Source organism: Parasteatoda tepidariorum, chromosome 2 (genome assembly GCF_043381705.1).
Source record: "Parasteatoda tepidariorum isolate YZ-2023 chromosome 2, CAS_Ptep_4.0, whole genome shotgun sequence".
Taxonomy (NCBI): Eukaryota; Metazoa; Arthropoda; class Arachnida; order Araneae; family Theridiidae; genus Parasteatoda; species Parasteatoda tepidariorum.
Genome location: NC_092205.1, coordinates 84,994,832 through 85,009,720, shown reverse-complemented (window position 1 = coordinate 85,009,720; position 14,889 = coordinate 84,994,832). Strand labels below are relative to the sequence as shown.

Here is a 14,889-nt window from a genome sequence, read left to right as displayed (position 1 = left end):
AATAAACATTACTGCTTCTATCTGCAATGAGGGTATTATATAACTATAAATTTTATTATTTTTGGGAACTGAAAATGTAATAATATTAACACGTTGCACAACTGAACAACAACGCTAAAATACATTTCCAAGTCATTGTATAATTTTAAAATCGTGAATGCATAAAAACTCTAAATGCGAATAAATCATTTCATTACGCGTTGTCTACTTTGTTGAACTTTTAAAGATTCTTATTTATTCTTATTTATTCCCTTATTACATAAAAATGCCATTATAATGTCCGTAGTATATTTTTAACAATATTTTTGCAAAATTATCAATAACACTATCAATAAACAGCAACGTTGAAAAGTATTGATAGTCTAAATAAAAAAAACAGCGAACTTCTCAAGATTTCGTTCTATATTTTGAATGAATTTTTAAAAGAATTTTTTACCGTAAAAAAAACCAAGGTACAAAGTACTGGCATTCAATGTGCCGCTAAATTTTACCGTATAATCAATTTTTGCAGGAGCATGGAATGGAACAAAAATCTGGTATACAGTAATTTTCTCAGTAATAATCATCGTAAAACACATGAATGCCAGAAACTAAATAAGCATTACTGTATAAACTTCACTGTAACATTTTATGGTAAAGATGGATTAGATGATGCACTTGAAGTTCCGGTACTTTATACCGTAATCTTATCCGGGATTTTTTTTAGTCTCAGTACTTTTTTTCTTAATATTATTTGAACTAAGCTGCGATTGTCGTTCAAATGTGTAACTTAAATTTGTTTCAATATGCGATAGGAAGAATCCCTGTCAATCTCTTTGTATAATTTATAATTCTCCTACACATTTATTTAATTTTCTTGAATGTTTTTCAAGAGTTTTATAAAGAAATAATCCTTTTCACAAATTTTATTAAATTACGGAACAAAAAAATCCAGATTTGCATTATTTACTAAATTCGTGGTAATAAGAACTATAATTTTGAAAATTAGAATTTCCGTTGAATTGTTTCCATAAAATTACATAATGAATCGTTTAATTACTGTTTAATTTAGTTTTTAATACCAGATTTATAAATTTTTTTCAACCAGAATTATCAACACCATACATCTACAAACACCATATAAGTATCGCTACCAGAATTTATTTTTCCCGAGAGTAATCTGTATTCATTCTTGGGTAATGTTATTGGGAAAAATAATCGTTAATTTTATAGAGCTCCATAATAGAGCTATCTTCTCATCTGCTATTATATCACAACTGGTTTCATAACACAGTTATAAGATTTTAAAAAAAAATCACGCTGAGATTTCATGATTACCCAGCAGTTAGCCTGCTGATTTGTGGCAATTGGTCTGAAATCTAGCGTTACTAAGTGACCATTCACTTTTTAAACAAAATGTAAATGGAAGTCTGTTGAATATTTAAGATAAATTTAATATTTACCTTAAAATTTCACTGCATGTATTAAATTTACAGTAAAAAGTATCGACATCCTGAGGGGCCCTATTTATTGACACAAAGTTTCCAATGAATGAATAAATGCCACCACATTTGATATCCTTACATAAATAAAGGAAAAGTCGCAGAAAGATTGAAATGAATTTTTAATGCACTCACTGTTAGAAATTTCGTGTAAAAAATGGTTAAATAACAATTTATGTAATACTTATTTTAACATATTTAAAAAAAATTGTTAAATGACCATTAATAAGATGGTATTAGAACTGTTAACCGTGATAAAATCGTTTATTGACTGTTTTCACCTAATACGGTTAAACAACCAGAATTTTATCGCATCAACTAAGCCCACCTAATGAAGCTACTTAGTTCTTGCAGCTGGGTACATATTACAGACGAGAGTGCTAATCTGTCAGTCTCGTGGCAGACAGTTCGAGTTCCAACGTTGACACCACAATATTTCCTCCATTCTCTTTGACACATGAAGAGTTCCCACTGTCCAGCACTTATCAATGACCATTACCTAATGTAAAGCCTAGCTCCAATGTCTAGTCAAATTCATTTTTACGGTTCGGAAACTATTCTAGTTGAAAACGGCAAAAAACCCGTATAGTTTTGTATTCATAGTTTTATAGCCATGCTAGTTGTAAACGGTTTCAAGCCCGTAAAGTTAAAAAATATTCTTTACCGTAATCTTTACAGCTAACTAGATAGACAGTCTGCTTCCGGTTACTTAATCGTAATCTTGGAATGAAAATTCTAACAGCGTTGAATAAACTTTTTCCATGATCACTCGATAAACGTTTAAACGAGAATTGCTATCTAAGGAAAAAAAGCAATTTTTCTAGGAGCTGAGTATTGAAAAATTATACGAATCGGCATGCATGCCAAAATATCTAAAAGCCTCAAAAGTGATAATGTTTTAAGCTGATACACTTAGAGTTTAGAAAAGTAATAAGAAACCGAAATATATTAATTCCAGAAAATTCGATTAGGATTGATTTCATTTCGGTTACAAAGTTCCTAATCAGCTATTTAAAATGTAAATTTATTATTTTTCATACAATAAGTTAATGGTATTTATTAAGGTGTTCAGCTTTAAAGATAAGTTTAAATTCTTATTTATAACCATCTTTGACGAAAATCTCAAAACTAATACACTTTTAACCAAATATTGATTGAGACACTGTAAAGTAATAGCGATACAAAATAAATAAACTCTAACAAAATCTATTCGCTTCGTTCCGAAGTTCCTTTGATTTTTTATTGAACATCTGGTTTGAAAGTGAGAATTCGATATCAGAATAATCATTCAAGAGAAATTATTTGTCGTCGAATCATTTTTGAAGGAAAATAACCGAAATTGAATAGTAAGTTCAATCATAGAATGAATATATTTTCTCATCAAAAAATCTCCAATATAATTTAATTTGCTGAAGATTTTTCTTTAACTTAATAGTTCAGAATTCGGAAAAACTTAAACTATAAATATTAACACACTAAATATCAAAAAATTAAGTTTCAATAAATTAAAGAATGATATTGTACTTTCTTAATAATTAGTAATTTTCATACAATGTTTTAATCATGTAAATGGGTCAAGAATCATTAGATATAAATCAGTATGCAGGAAATATACTGATTTATAAATATTTAATAATGTATATTCCATCTCCTCATACACAGAGAAAAGGAAATCATGATAAAATTACCGCGCTATATGGTAATAAAATTTTTGGTAGAAGAAAATATAGTTTTTGTTAATAAAACCCTAATACATGGTATTTAAACTATTCATTTGATAATTTTTCCGTTAATATGGTAACGATGTACCGAACATTTCAAAATTATAAATTTAACAGAAAAGAAGGTTTTAATGTCATGCTTCACCGTAATATGCCAAAACTACGAAATTTTACCACTTTTAGAGAATTTTAATACACGTTTTATAGCCATATATTATTGCTAATTTTAGAAAACTAGTAACCAAAGCGCTTCGGTAAAAATTACCAAGATTATTGGTGTTTCCATAGAGAAAGAAATATTGTAACTTGGCCATACTCTGGTACTTTTGACGATACTTTTGTCTTAGTGTTGTTATAAACCTTAATATTGACAAAATGTTTTAAAAATTGAAATTATTTTTTAAACTGCAATATAAAGTACTTTTCTTGAAAAAAAATACTATAAAGAGTTAAAGTATAGTTTAAAAAAATCTGGTAAAATTGCCGTTCGGTATAGTAATAAGATTTTTGAAAGAAAAAAAATATAACTCTGGTTAATAAAATCATAATTATGACAAATAAAATCAAAGTATGCGGTATTTACAGCACTCATTGGGTAAGTTTGACATGCATATAGTAACAGTTTAATGGAAATTCTGGCTTTCAAAATTAGAGTTCTTATTACTACACTTTTAGTAAAAATTACGAAACTGAAAAGTAAATTATCTCGAATGAATGGCTTTTATGCTATGTTTTAAGGTATTATGATAAAATTGACAAATTTTGCCCCATTTCACAGTGGGCCAGCATCAAAGGTTTCGTGGCCAAAATTAGTATTTCGATAAAATTTGTTTCAAAATTTGGGGTTTTTTATGTGCAGGCAAATTGAAACTATAGTTGAAATTTTGAAATACACTGAAAATATGCAAAAAACAAAATGGCGGCTGAAATATGGCGAGCAAAAATAAAAATAATAATATAGTACGTTTAAATACATAAATATGGCAATGAAAATATAATAATTTTCGTAATTTTATATTAAAAATGAAAAGCAAATTATATTTCCGAAGTAATATTACAAAATAACGCGAATTAATTACAAAATAATGCGAAAAACAAAAATTATGTTTTTTTTTTCGGTATATTTTGTTCACCTTTGCAATACGGGTAAAATGGGGCAGGTTTTTTTGAAAGAAGAAACATCAAAGAAGGCAACAAAAAAAAGTTTAGCTAATTACCTCGTGGAACCTTTTGGAACTAAGTTTCGAAAGTCATTCAAACATAATATCATCAAGTCATAAACATAACAATAATAAGATATAAACTATAAGTTTGTCAAGAGTATTAACTTATCCAACAAATTGAAAAATTGTACTATAATTTCAGACTAATTTCTCTTATAAAAATGTAACAGTAAGGTGAAATTCCTATATATATTTCTGAAATAAAAATTTAAAACTTTTTTTTGACATATTTTTCATTACATTGTACTCTCGTCGGTCCAAAAAGTAAATTATAACGTTTGGAATGATTATGAATACTTAATTTGGGCCATTACGGCTCCTTGCAGAAACTGCAGTTTACAATAAATCTTATTTTTAAAAAAATATTCCTATTTATTTCACAGAAAATGAGATTAAAAAAGGTAAAAGATGATATTTAAGATTTAAAACAGAATTATTACAAATCTAAAGGTAATAAGAAGACAAGAGGATTAGTTTCCTGATAAATTAAAATAATATTAAATAATATTTGCATCAGAAATTAGGTTTGAACATTATAGATTTGTTAACAATGGATTAGCAAGAAGGTTACAGTAAACTAAAGCAACTTTTCTAAAAAAAAATTCTTTTTCTTACAGCTTAAACTAAACAATTTATGCAGTTGTAGCAAAACGAAAATAAATTGAAACCAATTAAACTAGACACTTCTTTTTTCAGATTTTTCAAACTAGTGTAACAAAACGACCGCATAAACTCTGCACAGCTAGATTCTTCGTTGGGAGTACATAAGAACTGCCCAAAGTTACGAGAAAAAGTTTTACATGGTTTACGAGAAAATAGTTTACGAGAGTTACAATAGTTTACGAGAAAAATATGAAAAACAAAGTATGACGTCACTGCCGGTGAAAGAAAAAACACTTTATTAAACATATCAATAGCAGTATTCTATGCACAATTTGAAGCAGATGTAAGATTTTAACATTTTAAACATTATCGTCTGGAAAGATATGCAAATACTGTTGTTGATTTGAACAATAAAGTGTTTTTTTCTTGCACCGGCAGTGACGTCATACTTTTTTTTCGTATTTTTCTCGTAAACTATGGATCGTACAGGAATGCTTCTTTGGGCAGTTCTTATGTACTCCCAACGAGGAATAAGGCTGTGCAGAGTCTTTGCGGTCGTTTTGGGACACCCTGTATATAAAAATTAACCATTCTAAGAAATCAAAGTCTTTTTAAATTTTATTCAAATCGAAAGTAAAACCTTGTGAAACAGTTCATACCCAAACTATTTTTCACCATGACATGCAAAAGCTAATCTCAAAAATGTCATGTCAAGTACATAACTTTATAGAAATAACAGGATTTACATAACACAATTCTCCACTCTCAGCAAAAAAACACCTCCTTTCGATATTTCTTGCCATTTTATGAATTCTAAATCAATATCAATTATCCTTTTTTCGCTAATTAACTTTATAAGCAGAATAATATTTAGTTTGAAGACTCTTCATGTTTAAATATTGCTAAACCGATCAGTTTTGCGCAAACTATTTTTCTTAATTCAAACCAAATAAATATGAATTATCAGCAAAAGAGTACGATATAATTTGCAAATTTATTCTAATCGAATGTGAAAACTCCTCCGAAACACTTTTTTTATGCGTTTCATTTTGAGAAAATTTAAACGGAATATATAATTTAATCACTTTTAAAGAAGTCAGTTAATTCTAATGTAAAGTAGTACAGTTTTAAAGCTTCATTAAGTAAATAGCTGATTCCGTATTCTTGAATCATTTTTCTCTCAGAATAATTCTCATTTTCGCTCCTCGTTACTTAAATATCTCATTGCGTAAGCTCAAAATTAAAGATATTTCGGCGGATAAAATTGCCATGAGTCATGTTTGTTGAGTAATTTAAACCAAATCATCCATATGCAAATAGTGATTTTTAAAAATTATTTCAAAAATATGTTTCAGATAACATTTTTATTGCTAATTAAATTCATATGCAAAAGAAAGTTTTAAAAATAATGCTTGAAACAGTCGTCAAAGTGTTTATAGATGAAAAGCTTAATTTTTAAAAAAAAATTGCTTAGAATAGAATACATTTATTGTTTAAAGCCTAAATTTATAATAATCTAAATAAACTAGAACAAAGGTGTGTTTTAAATCCTGGAACTTTTTAACATATTTTAAAAACAAATCCTTTGTTTATGATAATTTACATTACTATTTTAAAGTATTCAATAAATACAAAAACCGAATAAGGATATAACTAACAAATAACAAATATGAATGTGACAAAAAATATAAGTTGAAATTTGGAATTAAAAATATATAATTGACATTCAAATTTTACTTTAATTATCTTCAGATAAATATTAGTTATAAAATGCCTAATATATTTTTTTTTACATTTATGTTGTTAAACATTTTAAAACTATTTAAAAAAAGTTACCCAAGCAAGTAGTTTGCTGTTTCTATATCCATTTTCAAGAGGTATATAATAGTATGCTTTTTGTTTCTTATGAATAAAACACAAATAAGGACAAAAAAATAATACTTATAGCTTTGATTCATCTTATTCAGTGTTGAAAAACAATATAACAGGAGGAAATAACGAAACAAACATGCTACAATAAACAAAAGAATGATTTAACCAATAGGGAAAGAGAAAACAAAAAATATTGAGGAGCAAGAGATTTGGTTAAAGCTTTTTCTTCGCCTCCTATTGGGTAAACGAATTTTGTTTCACTTATTGCAAAGTTTTTGTCTCGTAACTATCTCTTGTGTTTAGACACTGAAGAAGATTCTTGTTTATAGAAACGAAACTATTGTAAGCACATTGCTGGCATCAGCTGGTCAGTAAGACAGTGTGGTTTCGCTAACTGTGAGCACGACGGCGTTTAATCTTTTTCGAAGGAAGTGGGTAATTTGAATTTTTCCGAGCCTCTAAATTCAATTTATTAATTATAAATATTGCAGCATTAAAATTACTGTAAATAATACACAATGAATTCTAAAAGAGTCAATGGCTGCTGGTTTATCATTGAGATATATTAAATTGCATTTGCTTAAAAAAGATTTAAGTACAAACATCCATTTTCGTGTCTTTACTTGCGGGTTATTCAACTTATATATTTTTACCTGAAGAAAAACAATGTAAATGAAAAGTCGGGAACGGCATTGTCTGAGAAATGAGCATTACAAACATTTGCATTTACTACAGCATTACAAAACCTGCTCGAAACTACGCACAAAACATGCAGTGTTTTGAATTTAAAGTATTTAGAAGAAAAAAATTTTATTATTTTTTTTAAAATTAAAATTGCTGTATTGCTAGACATTTAACCATTTTTTACAATTTTACAATAAAGTGTATCTTGGAAATATCAAATAAATATGGTTTTGTTTCTCTATTCGACCCAATGTGCCGATAAGTCTATTTATCTAGATTAAATTTTATTTTATGGTTATTCTGTAAATTTTGAGAAATTTAAGTGTAACATTTAGATAGATTCTTTTATTGCCACTTTACATTCTAATTTTGTCATTTTTTGCATAAATATAAAATTCGCGTTCTTCGACGTGACAAAATGAAACCTAAGGGCCATTTCGAGGAAGAAGTGAATATTTTTCAACTTGTCTAAATATTTCTTTCGTGGATGAAAATATGACTGCAAGGGAAACTTTTATAAACTTAAAATTTTGAATGCCTATAAATAAGTTCTTATGGCACATCTTATTATACTGAATGTTATATTAAATTTAACATAATTGTGACATACAATAAATGATTTGCATTTAAATTAATTGAGTTAAGAAAAATTTATAATAAATTTTTGCGTGGGAATCTGAATTATTAAAAAAAAACATAACTTTTTGAAGAAAAAAATTAAGCCGTTCATATTTTAAAAATTGCAAATAAACACATCGCTCTAGAAAAAATTACATTTTGATTTATTAAATTAACATAATTGTGGCAGACAATAAATGATTTAAATTAAAATTAATTGAGTTAAGAAAAATTCATAATAAATTTTTGCTTGGGAATCTGAATTATTAAGAAAAGAAAATAACATAGCATTTTGAAGAAAAAAAACTATGTCGTTCATATTTCAAAAATTACAAGTAAATCCATCGTTCCAGAAAAAAATTAATTTTGATGAATATATTTTTGTAATCTTTTTTTTAAATGATTGTAGAAATAATACTGCAGAGCTTCCAAGATTAATTTGAGCGTGATTAGTTTTATATTCCAAAAATTCTTTAAGCATTTGTTAATTACTAATTTCCAATGTGTGGATTATTCCAGCATAAAAAACACATGAGATTCTTATGTTTTAATAAATTCATTATTTAATAGCAGCCACCCAAGTTGCCAAGCAGTCAGCGTGACAACTGCGAAGCCAATGGTTGCGAGTTCGAATCCTCTGTATGTCGCCCTTGTTGTGTGAATGGATCTGCACTGTGAATGGATCTGCAATAGTGTTGCGTGTATAATGTTTCTTGCTTCCTTGACTTTGGTTCAGAGTTACACAAGAATAATGCTAAGTTAGCAACACTTCCGGTTCCTTCCGGGGCGAAAAACGAGAAACTAAGTTTATGCCACTTAAAGGAAATATTTTATTGCACAAACAACACACTATTTGTAAACGGGTGCTCTTAATGATATTCATTTTCCAAGAAATTCATGTAGTTTTAACTAAATTAAAATGCTTTTAGTTACTAATCCTTAATGATATTGAAATACGATTCCATTACGAAAATCATGTGAAACTCATATAGCTTGTTCGATTTACTATTTTATTCCACATCAGATGGAACATTTGTGAACGCATGTTATCAAAGTTATCTATGTTTACAATGGATTTTTTGCACAAAAATATAATTTTAATTAAAATACTATGTGGTATTTTTTTTTTGAATTTTTGAGCAACCTTTCTGCCTTGCATTTTTAAAGTTTCTACGCGTCGCTGCTACTAAAAAATGGTGAAGTACTGTTAAAATAAAATTTAATTAAACTGATGTATTATTTTTAAGAAAATAATTCATGCTGCATGACAATATCCGAGAAAGTTCCTTTTCAAATGTAAGATTAAATTTTCATATGCGAAGTACATTACACTCCTAAAATTTGCGTATTTATATAGCGTAATGGAGGTCTTATATGTAACACATGGTAAGAATGTGTGAATAAAATTTTAGTGGTGGTTTTAGAAAAATTCGAATTCTTTATTATTGTTTCCCAAAACTCCTTCACGTATCAAGAGATTTAAAACTCAACAGTGTGTATTGTAATTAGCTATTTTTTATGGCATTTTAAGTTTGTTGATTAAAACAAATTATTAAAACTTCAAACTTACAAAAAATTTATCATATTTATGAATTAAGAATGAAAAAAAGGGTAATTCATTAGACGGTAGCCAATCGAACTGGGTTTTTTTAAATGTAAATTGGAATTAAAAGGTATCACATTAAGAAATTTTCCAATGTTTGTTAAAAAAATAAAGTAAAATAAAAATTCATTTGGTTGAATCTTCATTTTGCTGTTTGAACCGTGTATAATGTTAATGTTAACGCAGAGTAATTATTTGTTTAAGTCAACAGCTTTCTTATTAAGTCAATAGCTTTTTTTCTGTTACCAATTGAAATAGCAATTTTTCTCAAGAATAATGTGGTCAAAATATATTTGAAACAATTTTTTCACCGGAAATTTAAATTTATTTAGTGTAATTTACAATTCCTACACTATTTAATAAATCTTTTAAACTTGTTTTTAAGCACAATATCTTAAAAGTTTTTAAATAATTACAATAACGACTCTGTATATACAGGTGGAAAATTTTCTTTTCACTATGAAATATAAGCAATTTCAGAATTTGTTAAAACAAATTAGGCATTAAGTTTAAATATTATAAGCTTTTGAGCAAAATTGATTTTTTTGTAACAAATGATTGCTGATTTTAAAAGTAATTTGGCGAATTTCTAACGGAAACCATCAAAATGTGAAGTAATTTATCTAAAACATTACAACATTTAACAGCCAGCATATTGTACATTACTTTACTCAAAATTTGAAAATAGTTAACATATACCATTATTTTTTATCAATATTTATACAAAACATTATAAGACAGGTTTTTGCAATTTAAGATAAATAAAAAAAAATCTATAGTATTTTTTTTAAGTTAACGAAATTATTTTTTGCATATTTTAGATAACTATTTTCACTTAAACATTTTTTTTACACAAAAAGTTTGAGGAACACTATCGCCATCTATTGAGACTGCGTGTATCTAACACAGTAGAATCACTTTCCACATATATTTGTATATTTTATGTTTTATAAAAAATTTATTCTTTAAAAATTACTCAATATTCGTTCCAAAAGTTACAGTTTCATGCAATCGAATAATAAAGAATAGTAATAAATGAAATAAAACAAAGGTGGGAGTTTAAAGACAAATTCAACTGGTAAAATAGCATATATTTAAATTTTTCTATGTATGCTTCATTAATTCAGTCTAAGATTGTTAAATGAGAAAAGAGCAAAGCTGTGTATTTTGAAAAAAAAATGAAGGATTAGAGATAAATATTTTAAACACATTATAATTTCTTGAATCCTTCTTTTTTATAGGAAAAGTAGCGATTGCGATAAAAACATTTTTAGAGACTTACATGCAATTTAAACACCGAGAAAAATTTTAAAATATTGTTTCAATTTAAGTGGATGTTTGCAGAAAAGCTAAATATATGTCAAAACTATAATGTTCAATAATGAAAACGACACTTTTTGATGAGATTTGCTTAAAATGAAAAAGTTAATTATATTAATTATAGTTTTTAGTTTTCTAAAGTATTTAATATTTATAATATAAAAATTAACCCAGGAAAAATAATGTTTAAAAATTTTTAAATTAAATACAGTAATTTCTGTTATCTAAATTGAAGAATGTAAAATGTAATTCTAAGCGAAATAATTATAAGCTTGAAAACGATTTAAATATGCATAAATAAATTCTACGAGATTTAAAAATAATATTATTAAAAGGAAAACGATAATGAACTGAATACTCAGTTTAATAATATATTTCATGTTGGACAGACAAATCAATTACTATTTTTTAAAAAGGTTATTTTAAGTTTTAATGTTACGAATTACAGTTCAATAAATTCAGAACAAGGACTTCTTCCACAAAATGCAATCGTGCCATGTTCGTGCCAAAAAAGGTAAGCTTCGTTACAGAATTGTAAGATTTTTTGTATATTATGGAATTAAATGCTCCGTACTACTCGTGCATTATAAAATATATTTCTTTCAGACATATTGCAAACACTGTTCGTTTTTCTTCAAATACTTGCTCGTAAATTAATTTAAAGTACATTTAATAGACATATTTAATTGCTATTTTAGTAAATTACGTAAACTCAATTTTAAAAAAATGAAAACTTTTTATGCGAAATCAACAGATTTGAGATTATAATTAAAGAGTTAATTATTCTTCTAAGTTTAAATCAAAAATTGTTCTTCTAAGTTTAAATTAAGGTAATTTTTATTTCCTTTAAAAAGATTGTGCTATCCTTCCTCATTTATATGGTTATACTTGAGAGGTTTTTCTTAGATAATAATATAAATATCTTTACTATTTTTCATGTTGATTTTTTATGTTCTGTATTAACGCATTGACAGAAAAACATCTTGTTTTCTCTTTACTAAGAGATGGACGATAATTTAATAACTATATGCTTATTTATATATTTATAAAATTCAATTGAGGATAGTTTTAGTTTACGCAAACAAAAATACTTCATTAATATTATAATCCAGAAAAATGCGTAATTTGTATTTATCTGGTTATAACAATGCCAGTTAAACAGACACAAATTTTAATGTGCATATTTTTAATGAAATTAAATGTTTATTGAAAATAATTTCATTAATTTAACACTTGCTTAAATATAATAATACTTGGTTAAGTTTAATTAGTTAATAAAAGTTAATTCCTATATTAAATTAAACCATTCTCAAGAAAAAATTATTAATTTAGAAAAAATTAACAGTACTCAAAATGAGTAAATTATATATATTTTTTTTGAGAAAACTAGTAAGGAAACACATAAATAATTAAGACCGCATATTACCTAATGAAATTTTACATAAAATAAAACAGTTCGATTCAAAATATCTTATATTATAAGGAAATATAAATGAATACTTTCATTTTATAATTTTTATAATGCCAGCTGTAGTATCAATTTTTTTTAAATCACTTAATATATTTTCAAAAATGGAATTGTGATAATAAAAATAGGAAGCAATTAAAGTTATTCAAAAAGAAAATTAGATTATTTTAATTCACTCGTGAACTTCTCTTTTTTTAAATTAAATGTAAAAATTTAAATAGTATGACTCCGATAACACTACATAGGCTACTATTAATTAGATTAACAATTTATATTTTGAAATTTGATAATTCAGAAGAAAAAAAAATCCACTTACCCTGTCTATACAGCTTATTTTATACTGAGAGAGTTTATCACAAATGAAAGAAAAAAATGAATAAGTCCACTATTTAATGAAACTTGCGCCAAGAATGATAAACCATTAAGGAAGTGTGATCGAGGCTAAACTCCGACGAGAAATAAATTCAGAAGGAGAGGAACGGGAAAATCTCTCGAAAGAAAGATTGAACAGACGGAGAACTCGACACAGCTCTCGAGAGTTGGCACGATTGGGGCGCACCCTCGCGGCTAAACTTTGAACTTATAAGCACACTTTGCAGAGATCATTATGAAGATAATAGCAAAATATGGAAATGGCTATGTAAAGATGAAAATATTCGTCGCGGTTGGTTTAGAACAAATAATTGTCTCCAACACGCACTGGGTTACAAACTCATTCTTAAAAATGCTAGAAAATGCTCGTTTATCTTCACTTATTATTCTACAGGAATTAACGTGTGTAGTTAAGGTTTTCAAAATCTCTTCTAATTAGCTTTGGGAATTTGAATTTTGTTTTGTCTGGAAAAGCAGAAAAAGATTATGTACTGGAATTACAAATTACATACAATGCAAATGTATTTGAGAGTAATGAGGATATTTGATATTTACAATTTTAACATTATCGTATAAGTACAATATATATNTTATTTTATATATATATATATATATATAACAAAAATTAGCATTAATGTTAATAACGTTCAAATTCAAAATGTAATTTTGCATCTCACTCAGTAGCTAACTCCAGCAATTTGAGACAAAGCAATCTATACCTACTAAGTGTAAAATAATGCTTTCCTCACTTAAAAGTAAAAAAAATTGCAACCAAGCGAGAGTAGTTTTTCCCCCAGCTAAACCAGGAGGTATTCAGGAAAAAAAAACATTATTTTAAGTATTTTACGTGCTATCTTTAGTCGATAAAAAGTAGCTGATCTTTCACAAAAGCGAATGTATATTTTAGAATTAATATAATATAATTGCTATGAGACAGCACGTGTGATTTTGTTTTAATTCTAAAGTGATACATTAATTCATTGGCTGTTAATAAGGAAATCGTGCTGAAATTAAAAGCTTTTAAGAATAAAAAGAAAAGAATTGAGCTGTCATACATTTGGCCCATATTCTTATGTAGCATTAGTTTTGTTTTATTATTAAGATAGCTATCAGTTCTATCAATTTAAATCAGTCCCGCAACAACCATTTTGTCAGTCAAGATTGTCATGAAGAATTAAGGATTCACAATCTTGCGAACAATGGTATTAAGTTAACAGCGTGGTCAAAATTGTTTTATCGTTTTTCAACTAGGTGGGCTCCAACCGCCACTGGGGATCTAACCACAATCCCCCATAATGGCAGCTTATATCTTGACTATGATCATATTTGATTTACTAATAAATAATTAGGGTACTTAGTGTTTTACATGAGGGCATAGTGAGCATTAACAAAGCAAAAATGAATGAAACTTTTTCTAGTGATATTTTAAGACGGTTCAGTTTATTAATTTAACTATAGGAAATACATCATTGTAAAACCATTCATTCTTAGAGATTAGCTAAAAATGAGCGATCGTTTATTCTGATTTATAAATTATTTGAAGAACGTATATCACCCAATCTTTGCGTATTAACTTTGTATTACCTTTATAACGTATTACCTTTGCAACACAAATTCTTTTCATCAATAAATCCTGCTGTTGTATGAGATTATGCCAAGTTTAGAATGATCTTGAATGCCTTGAACTACTAAGACTCAAAATTAAAATCCCTGCATCTATTTTGTACATAATTATACTTAATTTTAATTAAAATACACTTTTGATTAAAAATATCTCCATCTATTTTACTTAAAAACATTTGACAATCCCAAATTCAGTTATTTATCTATATTTATCTGTCCAAATTCAGTTTTCTATAAAATGTTTTCTTTGGTCTTAGTTTTTTCATTTGATAATTTATGTACACAAGTTAAAAGGAAAATT

At 26.8% G+C, this 14,889-nt stretch overlaps 1 protein-coding gene across 3 annotated transcripts in view; it reads right to left on the bottom strand.

Annotated features, from left to right (window-relative positions):
- The window catches only part of LOC107440765 (endothelial cell-selective adhesion molecule-like), a 104,725-nt gene extending 91,597 nt beyond the window's left edge, over window positions 1-13,128 (bottom strand). For 2 of the 3 annotated variants that reach the window (XM_043044523.2, XM_071177840.1), the window contains exon 1: window positions 12,910-13,128. The gene's annotated coding sequence lies outside the window, so the exon portion shown is untranslated. The remainder of the gene's footprint in view (window positions 1-12,909) is intronic. The other variant, XM_071177839.1, reaches the window with a different exon arrangement.
- Between the last annotated feature and the right edge of the window lie 1,761 nt (window positions 13,129-14,889).